Below are 12920 nucleotides of genomic sequence, written 5' to 3'. Positions count from 1 at the left end.
ATTACTTATTATTGCAAATATGAACAGGGTTGACTCATCTCAATGATAAAGATATGTGATAGCGTCTCACAAAAGACCTACTATAAATTAAATAGTTAACTAATTCGTCTAGATAAAAAATTCAGATAAATAAATACTATAATAAAAATAAAATTATACAAAATAAAATAGAGTTCATCAAATTTCCCCTTTCACCCTAAACTTAGAAGAGTGAAAGGAAAACATTTTTACTTTTACTCTTATATTTATCGAAATATTCTCTCCCAGTCAGATGAGGTTTTGAATTTTCGGGATATCCTCTCCATATCCGACGGGACCTCGAGCTTTCGAGATCTCGAATATTCCGGTCTCGATGTTGTCGGGTACGTGATTGAGATAAAAAAAAAATTCACAACATTGTCGGGGAAGGAATTGGGTAGGAGGATTATGAGACGGGTTCCGACCCGATCCCACTCCTAGCATACGTAGAATCTTTTGACGTATAAATCATTATTTAAAAATATTTAGCTTAAAAAATATTATACAATAATTTCTATTAGGATCGAGTTAGAGTTTAAAGGGGTGAAAACTTTTTAAAAATTCTTTAAACTTTAAATTGTTCTTAATATTATTTTAAAATGTTAAGAATTATTCTTGAATGACAAGCTTTACTGGATCACTTTAAAATAGAGTAAGCGTGGAAACAATCTAGTTTGGCTAGAGATAAATAAACTATTGGCAGTTTAACAAGAAAAGGTCAGAAAACTTGAAGATCTGAATTAATCTGGTAAGCGTGTGCTTTGATTGAGCATTCTGAAATGTAAGTTGTTAAGTATGCTCAAGCGAATGAAGATATGTAGAATGTAGAATTTGTTAATTCAGCGGCCGAAAGACTTGATTGTTCACAGTTTCTGGTGTTCTTCACTTTGAATGTTCTGCATATTTATAATTGAAAAGCTCCAACTATCAAATTTACAACGATCATATGTATTGATTCTTGATAATATGGACAAATCATTTTCAATCGTCATTTGTATCATTAAATGCCCTTTAATGTTCTTGCTTTTTCCACTTTAAGTCTGTGCTATTTGAAAAGCTGACAGACCATAGACAAAATAAGTAACTTTTTGTCACTTTGAGTATTGGAGGGATATTGTGTGATATTTCTATTTACAACATTTGTCTGAACGACTTGACTTGCAATATACTCCTTGAAATGCTAAAAATTTCCGTTTATAATGCGGTCGGAATAAGACGATTTGAATCTGTGTACTACATTATATTTTTAGACCGGTCAGATTTTTCGGATGATTTTTTTGCAGTTGGAACTCAATAAATACAGTTGTTTGGCTTCTTGACATAATGCCTCGAACTCCTAAACAGCTTGAAATGGCTGGATTTATCAAGTAGTCTGAAAAATATGTTTTACATATATGAGAGTAGTTGGATCCTAAAACAAATCGATATTTTATTTTGTCAATCACCAAAACTTAAGGATAATAGAAATATTCTAACAATTTTTCTATTTTTGGTGATGACAAAATCAAGTTGCAAAACTGTACAAATATTTACAAAAAATATATCATAAATGAGATTTAAGGAAAAAACTAGTTGTATTTTATTAGATAATGAAATGAAAATTTTACAAGTGAGTAAAAATTTAAAAGCCTATTATTCCTACAAGTTCAAAATAAAATCATCTTCTAATGTTCGAATCGTCATTGCCTCCACCCCTTCTCCTCATATTTTCTTCATACCGCCTCTTGCTTTCTTCAAATTTAGCCATTTCAACACGTCTTTTCTGCTCTTCTAACTTTCTTTAATCCATTACTTTCCCCTTTTTTGGCATCACCATGTTGTATATGATAAAGAATTTCTTACAACTATCTGTCAATGGTAGTTTGCAAATGATCGAACCAGGCCTCCATGAGCTGTTGGGATCAAGTTATTTGACTTTATAGAGTTATACCCAAATTTTCAGTATGAAGCTTGGTTTTGGCTAGATCAGTGGTGAGAAGCATGAAGTTCTTGTTCAAATAACATAGATCAGATAGAACATTTCTCCGAAAATTGTCAAAGGCGACATTATGAGAAAATTGCTTGACCTCAACATTGTTGATGGTTGTTAGGAGATTCTTGATTTGCATGTGAACTTGATCTAGTAGCACCTTGGAGTAATTATCATCGAACTTAGAATTAAATTTATATTGTTATCAGACGGATAATCTTCTTCAAGAATAGGATAGCCTAATTGGAGTTGTAGATGATGGAGAAGAGGAATAAAAGAAGCTTTCTTCCTGCGGATCAGAAGTTGAGACAAGGGCTGGAATTTTTGGATCTTCGAGCTGTTGTTCAGCCACCATCTACTTCTATGCCTGGTATGCACTATAAACAACCATTTGGGATCCAGTAAACTTCTCAAGAGAAAGAGTTTGATCTTCTTAAATTTTTGTGCCGGCCGGGAAGTTAGAATTTATTCAATGGTAAGCTCTGGTTCTTTATGAACTCCTTCCATCCCAATGGTTTGCTCTTCAAGAATGGGGGAGGAGGGATCCATTTTGGATTGATCAAGGTCAAATTGTGACAATATCTAACAATTTCATCCATAGAGGCTAGGGGAACCTATGGGAGATCTTGTGAATTTGGATTTGGGGATGAGAACATTGAGATGGATTTGTGACAATTTTTTCCTAATGTTCTAATCAGCAATCAAAATATGCTATTTTATTACAATATCTTCTTCAGCCTGAGCCTCTGAGCCTCCGGATAGAGTTTCTTTGTCAGTCATTTCCACATCATCCTGAGCAACATATTCTCCAGTTGGAACTTCTTCAGCGGTTTGTTTATTACTATTATGTCCTTCTCCGAGTTCAGAAACTGTAGAAATTCTTTCTTCCTCTTCATCTTTAGACGACTCATATTCCCATCGCTTCAAATTTACTTTCATGGATCAACACAATGCATTAATATCAAGTAGGCTTATTATGGTTGCATCATCTTTGGCAGTTGGGTCGAACTGCTGCTAAATCCATGGACAGACAAGAGATAACCTGGCGAACTGAAACAAATAAATTCGCATTTCTTTGTTGAATGTAGAAGTGCAAAAGACTTTCTTTCAGCTCCATCTCGATGAAATCTACATGTTTAAGAGCTTCAGAGATAACTCGAGTCTTTGCCCATTTGAGCATCTTTTGTTCAAGGGAAGCAGCTTACTTAAGCATTTTTACTTCCGGATTACAACAAAATGTACAATGGTACAGAAGTCTACCCAATGGTCAAAACCTATCATTTTCTCTTTGGCATTTTTATTGACATGATCCATAGTTAGGTTGATGCCAATTTGCACATTGAAAAATTTTTGAGATGGCATAAGAAGGATTTCCTTTCATTTTGACTTGGGATCGATCAGAGGTAGCTTAGAAAGAGTAGAAGAGGTATCACTCTCAGAAATTTTGATACCCTTTAACATAGATGAAATAGGAATGCATGGTATTGAGGCAGGATCAAAGGAGTGTTGATATGCATAATTGAATTTATTGTCTTGATTTTGGGCACTATTCGTCCATTTTTTTTATCAGATAAAGCTTGATTAAGAGGAATATTCTCTCTATCATCCTTAGAATCTGAAGAGAGGATCAATTTTTTTTTTATTTCCTTAGCCGTTGTCCTAGCTGGCTTGGAGACTTTCTCTTCTTCTTGTCCTTGCCTATCTCAATCTTGTCTGCCAACAGCACAGTACCTGTTGGCGTATTTTTTACTCGGTACGACTCTATAGAATTCAAGTCCAAAAAATTCACTTTGTGAAGTTTCACAACATCCACCACTTTTACCTTTAATTGTTTCAATACATAGTAGATAGGAACATCAAATCCCAGTGATTGACCGTCATTCTTCACCATAACTGTGATATTCTTGAAAAGGATGCCAGACCAGTTGACAGCCAACTTGGAAATAACGGCGTCCATGTAAATTAATTTCTCTGTTATAACCTTATCAAAAGCTAATGATTTGGCCAACAACGGATTGACCACAATATCTGCCAGCAGCCTATACTCTACCTTCAGATCTTTTTTTTGGCTAATGGGAACAATGAGAGGAGAGCTGGATAGTGATAACTCCTACATCCAATGAGCGGAGTTACCTTCCAAAAGAGTTGATAAAATTGTAATCTCAACTATTGGCAGATCAAACATTTCCGTGAACAAATTCTGGGTAATATAGAGTGAAGTTTCTTGAACTAAGCAGATGATAGATCCATGTTCCATTGTGACTGTAGAGAAAAGTTCATTCAGCATTTTCTCTGAAAATTGTTCATTGCATCCCAGAAACTTTTTTGAGGTCTGAAACCTTGACCATCTTGAACATGGTGACCGTGGGCTCATTCTTCATGGACAATATTGCAACAAAGTTTACTTCTATAGTGTTTTTCAGAAGTTTTCCATTTGATAGATTGAAGGAAAGCGGCTTTAAGTTTTTATGAATGAGTGATTAGAAAACTAGAATGCAACAATGCCAAGAGTTTGATTATGCGAGTGATCGGAAAGAGATAAATTTGCTAAACTTGAATCATATATACAGTCTGATATGATAGACATGACAATCCACGTGTATGAATGTCATTAGGGGATTTTAAGATTTTGAAAAGCCAAAAATTAACTTTTAGGCTGTTCATATATCTGACTAAAAATAAATCATTTTAAAAATTGGATAATAACAGTCAAACATTTAAATACGCAAAATAAAATAATTAAAAAAAATTAACTTTTTTGAAAGCGAAAAATAGGCCATTCAAAAAAGAAATGATTGATATATATTACGAGGAAACAATAAGAACATATGATAATATTAAGTTTCCACAAATTTTAGCCAGAGTAGTTGGAGTTGTGTACTTACTTAAGGCACTGTTATATCAGTTCAACTTTTGTTCCCCCTAAATTCATTCATTAATTTAAATAAAATAAGCCAAGAGTAATACGAAAGTAAGAAAACTTAGAGCCTGGTAACTGCTTAGTAAATATATCAGTGACTTGATTGTCTGTTGAGATGTACTCTAGCCGGATATCCTTATTCATAACAAATAAAATGATGTCTGATGTCAATATGTTTGGTCAGATAATGAAGAAGAGAATTGTAAATGATTGTTATGGCACTTGTGTTATCAAAAAAGATTGGGGATTCAGCAGCTTGAATTCCATAATCTCTAAGTTATTGCTGAATCTAGAGTAATTGTCACAAAAACTCCCTATGGCTAGATATTATGCTTCAGTCGTTGATGTGACAATGAAAGTTTGCTTCTTGTTGAAACAAGATATCAATCTGTCTCCAAAGAATTAACATGAACCGATTGTGGTCTTCTGCTCACTTTGCAACCTGCAGAATCTGCATCTAAATTACAACAAGGTTAAACTTGAGTCTTTGAGATACCAAAGATCCACACAATGAGTGCCTTTAAGATATTTAAGTATGCGTTTGGCTGCAGTGTAATGATATTTCTTAGGATTAGCTTGAAAGCGAGCACACAAACAAACCGCATGTTGGCACAATTTGCAGATTTGACAATGCAAATATGCTTTTGAAACGCAACAAAGTACCCATTATTCTATAACTGACTTACGCTAATCAAATTGTAAAAAAATATTTTCAACTAATAACATGTCCTTAATGATTATCTTGCCATGAATAATTATATTCTTACCAATGGCCTACCCTTGGAATAATTATCAAATATGATTCTAGGTCCTTTGTAATCAATCACTCCTGATAATAGCTTTATTTCATCAGTCATTTGACTCAAACACCCAGTGTACAAGAATAAGATATATTATTTAAGAATCTTCTCCATTTGTATCTTCAACAAGATACCCGGACTACTTAAGGCTTGAACAGATTAACCCTTTCGAGACAAATGAATTATTTGAACAAATTTTTCATTGTGTGTTCCAAGTAGGGTGTGATTGTGTGAATAAGCAGGTGATATGTATCGTGTTATTTCTCTTACTAAATGTTGTTTGGGACATTCACTATTTCCTTCCAATCCGTATCTCTTTTGAACCAGTCAAAAATTGTGGTAACAATTTGATTTTCCCTTCACGATATAATGTCTAATTGTACTTGACTTTTTGCAAGACCATTTCAAGCTGTTGTGTCTAGCTTGATTTTGTCTGCACTTTAGTCATGATTGGTTGGACATAGAATTATTAGGTTCAATGTAACCTAAGCCACAATGCCTGTCTTTGTTCTCAAGATTTATATTCCGATTGATTTGAACTTCAGGCTGATCATGTTTATATATCGTGTTGGATCTTAAAAAATTAATCATTTTTACTTACCCTTATCTAGACATAATTGATTACTTTCCTAATAAATATTGCACTCATTATTGTCAAACCCTAGCCTAGTTCTATCATCGGCTTGTTTTTGTAACTCATGCATCTTCTCTGTGGAAGTAGAAGACTTGTTACAAGAGTTGACTAGAAGTGTCGACCGTTTGTTTTCATTTAAAGTTGATTGGAACACTATCCACATATCATCATTCTCAACCGCTAATAGATTAACTTTTGCTTCAAACAGTCAACCCCATTTAAATGCAAACAACTAGAATTGATTGACTTATCTTTCAATTTTTTCTTTATGTCTTGGCTTCATGGAATAATTGTGAGAGCCTTTTGTTCTCATCTACCATGTCATCCACTGTCATGGCAAGATCTTCATGTGTGAATTAAATTGATTCAAAATTAAATACCATATCATCTGCAGTTTCCAGCTCAACTTCATAAATATCCAGCTCAACATCTGACTGAGACATTGAACCTTCTCATTATCATTTTCATTTGATGAGGTTTTTAAACAAGATTGTTCAGAATCTGAATTGGACCATTTGCTTTTGCTCTCCTCGGCAACAATCACTCTTTGATCTTTCTTCTTCTTAAAAGATATTTTTTTTTCTTTGGACTGTTGTTGCGTATTTTCACTACCGCAAGTGTACGGTGTCAAGTTTTAGTACTGGTTTGAGTACAGATATCGATCCCACGAGAAATAAATATTTAAAACTGTATATCAAGTACCATAAGTAACATAGTTCAACTTTATTTAGAAAAATCAAAGAGATAGTTTATAGTCAATTCACTACAATTAATGAAATCCTAGTAATTCTTAGCACGCAGTTGAGATTCAATGAGTAGATCAATCTAGAGATACGATTCGTCTGGTCTCCCCTATACTAAATTAAAATTGACTAACATATTATTAAATTGCATCATGTTTATTAACCAAGAACTCGCAATTTTTCTATTCCCTTTTTAAAGTGATAAATTGAACTGTACTATCTATTACTGATTTTAATATGTCTATTTAAAATCACGTAACATATAATATATGAAACAAGGTTTTTTTTATGGATTCATCAGAGTTATACGTTTTTTGCACGTTATAAACTTCTGACGATGTAATTTCCCATGTCCTAATTTCAATCCCCTCTCTCGAGTGTTAGATCTTAATTATTTGATCAATCGAATTATGACCAGTAATCCAAAAACATTAACGACAAGAAATCACAAATAAACACGATGAATTAATTCAATGAAAATTCAAAACGTCATTAACTTATGTTCGACCACGACTACGTCAATCTCTAGAAAATAAAATTAGTTCATACTCGAATATAGATCACAACAAAACATGTTTTTAATCATTAAAAACGTAAAGGTAAAGAACCGAATTGGAAACGTGTTGAAGAGAGATGAAAGTGCGTCTCCGTGTCTGGACTAAGCGTCTTCTATCTCCGTTCTTCGTGTTCCGTCCTCCGTTGGCTCTGACTTTTTCGCTCTTTTATGTCTGCTATGTCGGATTTTTTCTTAATTCTAATTTTTCTTCTTTTTAAAGCCCAAGACGAAACCTAAAGAATCTGGAAATCGCGTCGTGCGCATATGCGCTCGCTTCTCTGGTTTGTGCATCTGGACTCTTTCTTGCACACATATGCGCGACCTAGATCTGCGCATATGCGCGGGCCTTTATGTTTTTCTTTGTCTTCGGTAATCTCATGCACATGTGCATGCCTCTGACTCGTGCATATGTGACCGACGATTTCGGTTAGGAATAAATCTAGCAAGCGGACTAGGTCAAGTAATAGTATTTGGAGATGAGTCCAGGTATCGTACCCACAGAGATCGATGTTTAATTACTAGAATATGAATTATTTTTCCTAATTTAGGCTAATAAAGTTCAAATTATGGGAGATAGATTAATCAAAACTAAATTAAACAATTTAAATAAATTAACTAAAGAAAAAAAATCCAAATTATTAAATTAGAAGAAAATTCAAATTATTTAAAAACGACTAAGGCGCACAACGGTACCGAGACAACTTATAATCTACGTGTCAAATTCATATTCATTAAATTAATTATTTAATTCATGACGGAATTCCCAAAATTATTTATTAAACGATTCCTCGAATTAATAAACCTAATTAAATCTAACAGTCCAATTATTCCTAACTGAATTTAATTAGATTCAACCGCATTAGATTGCTGTGAAATTTCAGTTTTTTCAACCTAAAGTCGCACACTGAAATCGAATACTATTTCTAGTCAATTTAACCTGTGTTAATTGATGTGTGAAGTAAATATTAATATATCGCCTTTCGGTTTTAGATTAACCAACAAATATTTTATTTAATTGGCCAGATTAAAAGAACACGTGATAAACGACATCAATCAATGAATAAAATAAATAATCTAATTGAATAAAACTCAAAACATCAAAAATAATCTGTCTCGGCCCTATCGTGGCCTTAGTCTATAAAAATCTACTCCATAAACTTAAAATAAAAGTCAAAATCAGTGTTTAAAGTCAATGGAGAAAACATAGTTAAGAAGGAAAGAAAGAGATTCTCTGTAATTTGTAGCATGTGTGAGGAATTCCTCCTGCTTCTGCTCTTCTTCCGCGTTGGTGCTACTTCACAGTAGCTTTTTGTTCTGATCTTCCTCTCCTTCCTTCCGTCTTCAGTGCTTCTGCTCTCCTTCTTTTTTTTCTGTACGTTACGGCGCAGCCCCTTGTACGCTTCTTTTATCCTCCTCCATGGGCCTCTTTCTCCAAATCTTTTTAAAGGCCCATCTCAAATAAAAAGAAGTGGAGATAAGATCTTTATCAATATTTACATAGATTTTTCAAGATTTCAATATCATCAAGGAATAAAAAATATTTTATTTCCTTTTTTTTTGATATTTTTTCTTTTTGAAATCTAGTAAATTTATATTATCTCTCAATTTAAACACTTTTCACTTTTTATTCAAATCTACAATTATTAATTAAATTAAGCACATAATTAGGGATAAAAAGTCTAGATAAGCACAAATAAAATCCCTAAATCTCTATAACATTTGGGCTTATCAATCCCCCCCACAGTTAGCCTTTGTTCGTCCTCGAGCAAATCAAAAGAATAAAAATATTATGAAGGAATATTCAATGATTCACCACACAAAATGACACAATCAACACTTTTCAACATACCAAATTCCGTCACACACAATCAAAAGATCACACTTTGAAAATCGTAAAATTCACTTTCGTTGCAACTTTAAAACTCAAGCATTCACTAGAAAAGATCAAGATAATGAGACGTGTGTAGTGTGGAAGTCAAAACTCATATTCCTCAAAGGTGTTTTAGTTCAAGGAGTGCTCATATTTTCTGAATTTTTTTTATTTTAAGAAACTCTCCATAAGCTTGTCTTTCATACCTTTCTCCACTAAATGTTGGAGGAATATGACCCGGTCAATAGGCCTTTTTAAGCTTATAACATTAGGCCACGGCTCACGGCTACAATAAAGGTAGGGATATTCAAAATGAGAGAAAATAAAAAATTTAATCATATAGCGCACTCTTTCATCTCTTATATTCTCCCCATTGATATTCATCATCCTCCATCAAATTTTTTCATCTTCCCCCATTATTTTTCTCTTTTGCTTCAGTTTTTTTTTTTTCAATCCTTAACGACATTCCCTTTTAGGTTTTTCAATCACCACATCAATATTCCTCCTTCCTTTCTTTTTCATTATGTATCTTTTCATCAATCCCTTTCTCATTCTTCATGAATTTTTTTTTTCAAACTCCTCCAATTTTTCTTATCAATCAGCACACGAGAGTTATTGAAAATTTTAAAGCGCTAAAGAGTTTATTTCTCTCAAAATTAAGGCAGAGGAATACTGGATGAGCTAAAATTGGGTAGTTGATGTGGGATTTTGAAGGAATACGAATGGTGGCTAATTGTATGTCTTTGACACACTCCATTCGATTTATTTGGCTCAAAAGGGGATACTAGGGATATAAATGATGCATTAGGTAGGCTCGAAAGGCTCAAACGGTCCAAGGATCGCCTAAATCATCCCTAAGTCATTCTCCTCCGTATTTTCGCCTCGAAAGATAATCAGACAAGTTCTAGATTATTTCTTTTATTTCTCTTTTTTTTCATGAGCTCACCTCTTGCTAATTCACAATTAATTCATATAAGTATGACTCAAAGTGCATAGATGATGTCTCAAAACATCATACAAAACTAGTTTGTGCTCAAATCCTTCGGCTACAACTACAGCTCATCTCAATCAATTCTACGTGTGATGTAATTTCTTGAGTGCTCAAAAATCTAGAAAGTCAATTAGTGTGTCATGTAATCACAAGTGCAGTTTCTCAAAGAATAACCAGAAAAAAAAATTTCATGCTCGAGGATTACACATTGAAGCACATGCTAAGTGTGGTGACGTGAAACAAACACAAATCAAATCATCCCCCCCCCCCCCCCCCCCCCACACACACACACACACACACTTTAGATTTACACTGTCCTCAGTGTCATGGCATTCAAAAAGGATATAGAATTTGGATGTAGAATAGTAAGAGAACACTTCCCTGGCAGTGTGCTTTAATATCCATGGAGTACAACATGGGGATGGTGGAATTCCTCAATGCTGGAAATCTTTTATTTCAACAGTTTAGCTTTTCCAGAATCTAAATCATATTCCTTTATTCCAATATTCCCTACACACACCAAAATCACAGAGAATTAACCTAATATAATGAAAAAGTAAAAAAATAAAAAAAATAATAAAATGAAACGAAATAAAATAAATCACTGGGTTGCCTCCCAGCAAGCGCTAAATTTTTTGTCTATAGCTTGATCACGGAGAAGCATCCATCAAATAGCGGCTTCCGCCCATAGTAAATATCATACAATATTACATATGGGTCTTGATTATATGTGCCCTCAGGCTTGGCATGATATTGACATTGCACGCTCGTCGCTCCAACAACACTCGGCAAAGACTGATTATTAGGGGAAGAACAATATAATCTATGATAAAGCTCGTAGAGGATGTAATATTCTTGAGTTTGCGTTGATAAAAATAAATAATCTGCTGGTGGAATATATGTTAAGACCATATATGAGTTCAAATCCTTCGACTTGTGTTCTTCTACATCCTCCAACTTCTCTTCTGCCTCATATTCACATAGGAATTCCTCGAAGAATTCTTCTTCCTTCAAAAATAAATATTTTAAATGAGGAGAAAGTGATTTGAGTTGGAGGAATTGGGGTTCTTCTATGGAAGGTTTAAGTGATTTTGGAATATGTCCAAGCTCCCCAATCTTCGAATTCAACGATCTTGGCAAAGGCTTTGATCCCTCCAAATAGTTCATACATTCCTCCACCTCTTCTCTGTCTGATTCCGTGGACTTTGGGTTCACCAAAAGCTTTTCCAATGGGTCTTCAATCAAAATATACTGCACACTACACTCAATAATATCATCAATAGCATCTATTCTATAACAATCAGAAGATCCAAAATATTTCATACTACGAAAAACATTAAAAGTTACCTTCTCATCATTCAACCTCAAAACTAACTCACCTTTTTGCACATCTATGAGAGCTCTTCCAGTAGCTAAGAAAGGACGACCTAAAATTAAAGGGATCTCACGATCCTCCTCCATGTCTAGTACAACAAAGTCAACTGGAAATATAAATTTATCAACCTTAACCAAAACATCCTCTATAACCCCTCTAGGATATTTAATAGATCTATCAGCAAGTTGAAGGGAAATAGTGGTTGGTTTAACTTCTCCAATCCCCAATTTCTCAAAGCAGGAATAAGGCATAAGATTTATGCTAGCACCAAGATCACACAATGCTTTGTTAAAATTAGAATTACCTATAGTGCAAGGAATGGAGAAACTACCTGGATCCTTAAGCTTTGGAGGTAATTTATTTTGCAAAATAGCTGAACATTCCTCAGAAAGCTTAACAGTTTCAAAATCAACAAGTTTCCTCTTTTTAGTCAAAATATCTTTCAAGAATTTAGCATAAGAAGGCATTTTAGCCAAAGCCTCTACAAAAGGAATATTTATGTGCAATTTCTTAAAAACTTCAAGAAATTTCGAAAATTGTTGATCCAATTGTAGTTTCCTTGCTCTTTGAGGAAAAGGAAGTGTATTAATATCAATATTATCATTAGAATCAAATTCCTTACCTTTCTTACCTGTCTTCCGTGTAGTCTGAGTGTTCTGTTCCTTAGCATCTTCCATTTTTGGTTTCATTACTCCATCATTATTTGCCTCTATATCTGTAGAATTCTGCCTCTTTGGTTCCTCTTCCCCGGCCTTGATCACTGTACTCACTGCATTCACTCCTTTCGGATTTTTCTCAGTATCACTTGGTAGTGTTCCAAGGGGTCGATTTGCTAATTGATTGGCTATTTGACCCATTTGAGCATCCAACCTTCGTAAGATAGCATCATGATTCTGCAGTCTCGTCTCCATTCCCACAACATGTTTCATCATAAAATCCTCATAAATTGGTCTTTGATCTTCTTGCTTGAATCCTGGAGGTGCTGCAGGTACCAATAATCCTTGTTGTCTCACTTGTTGAGGAATGGGCAGTGGAGGAATATGT

The 12920-nt window shown here is 34.1% G+C and overlaps 1 long non-coding RNA gene across 1 annotated transcript in view; it reads left to right on the top strand.

Annotated features, from left to right (window-relative positions):
• Positions 1-11925, top strand: part of LOC142537392 (uncharacterized) — a 100357-nt gene extending 88432 nt beyond the window's left edge. Inside the window, exon 3 of the long non-coding RNA XR_012818541.1 lies at positions 11914-11925. This is a non-coding gene — a long non-coding RNA (uncharacterized LOC142537392). The remainder of the gene's footprint in view (positions 1-11913) is intronic.
• Positions 11926-12920: the final 995 nt, after the last annotated feature.

This window comes from Primulina tabacum, chromosome 2 (genome assembly GCF_025594145.1).
Source record: "Primulina tabacum isolate GXHZ01 chromosome 2, ASM2559414v2, whole genome shotgun sequence".
Lineage (NCBI taxonomy): Eukaryota > Viridiplantae > Streptophyta > Magnoliopsida > Lamiales > Gesneriaceae > Primulina > Primulina tabacum.
This window is presented reverse-complemented; position numbering and strand designations above follow the sequence as displayed.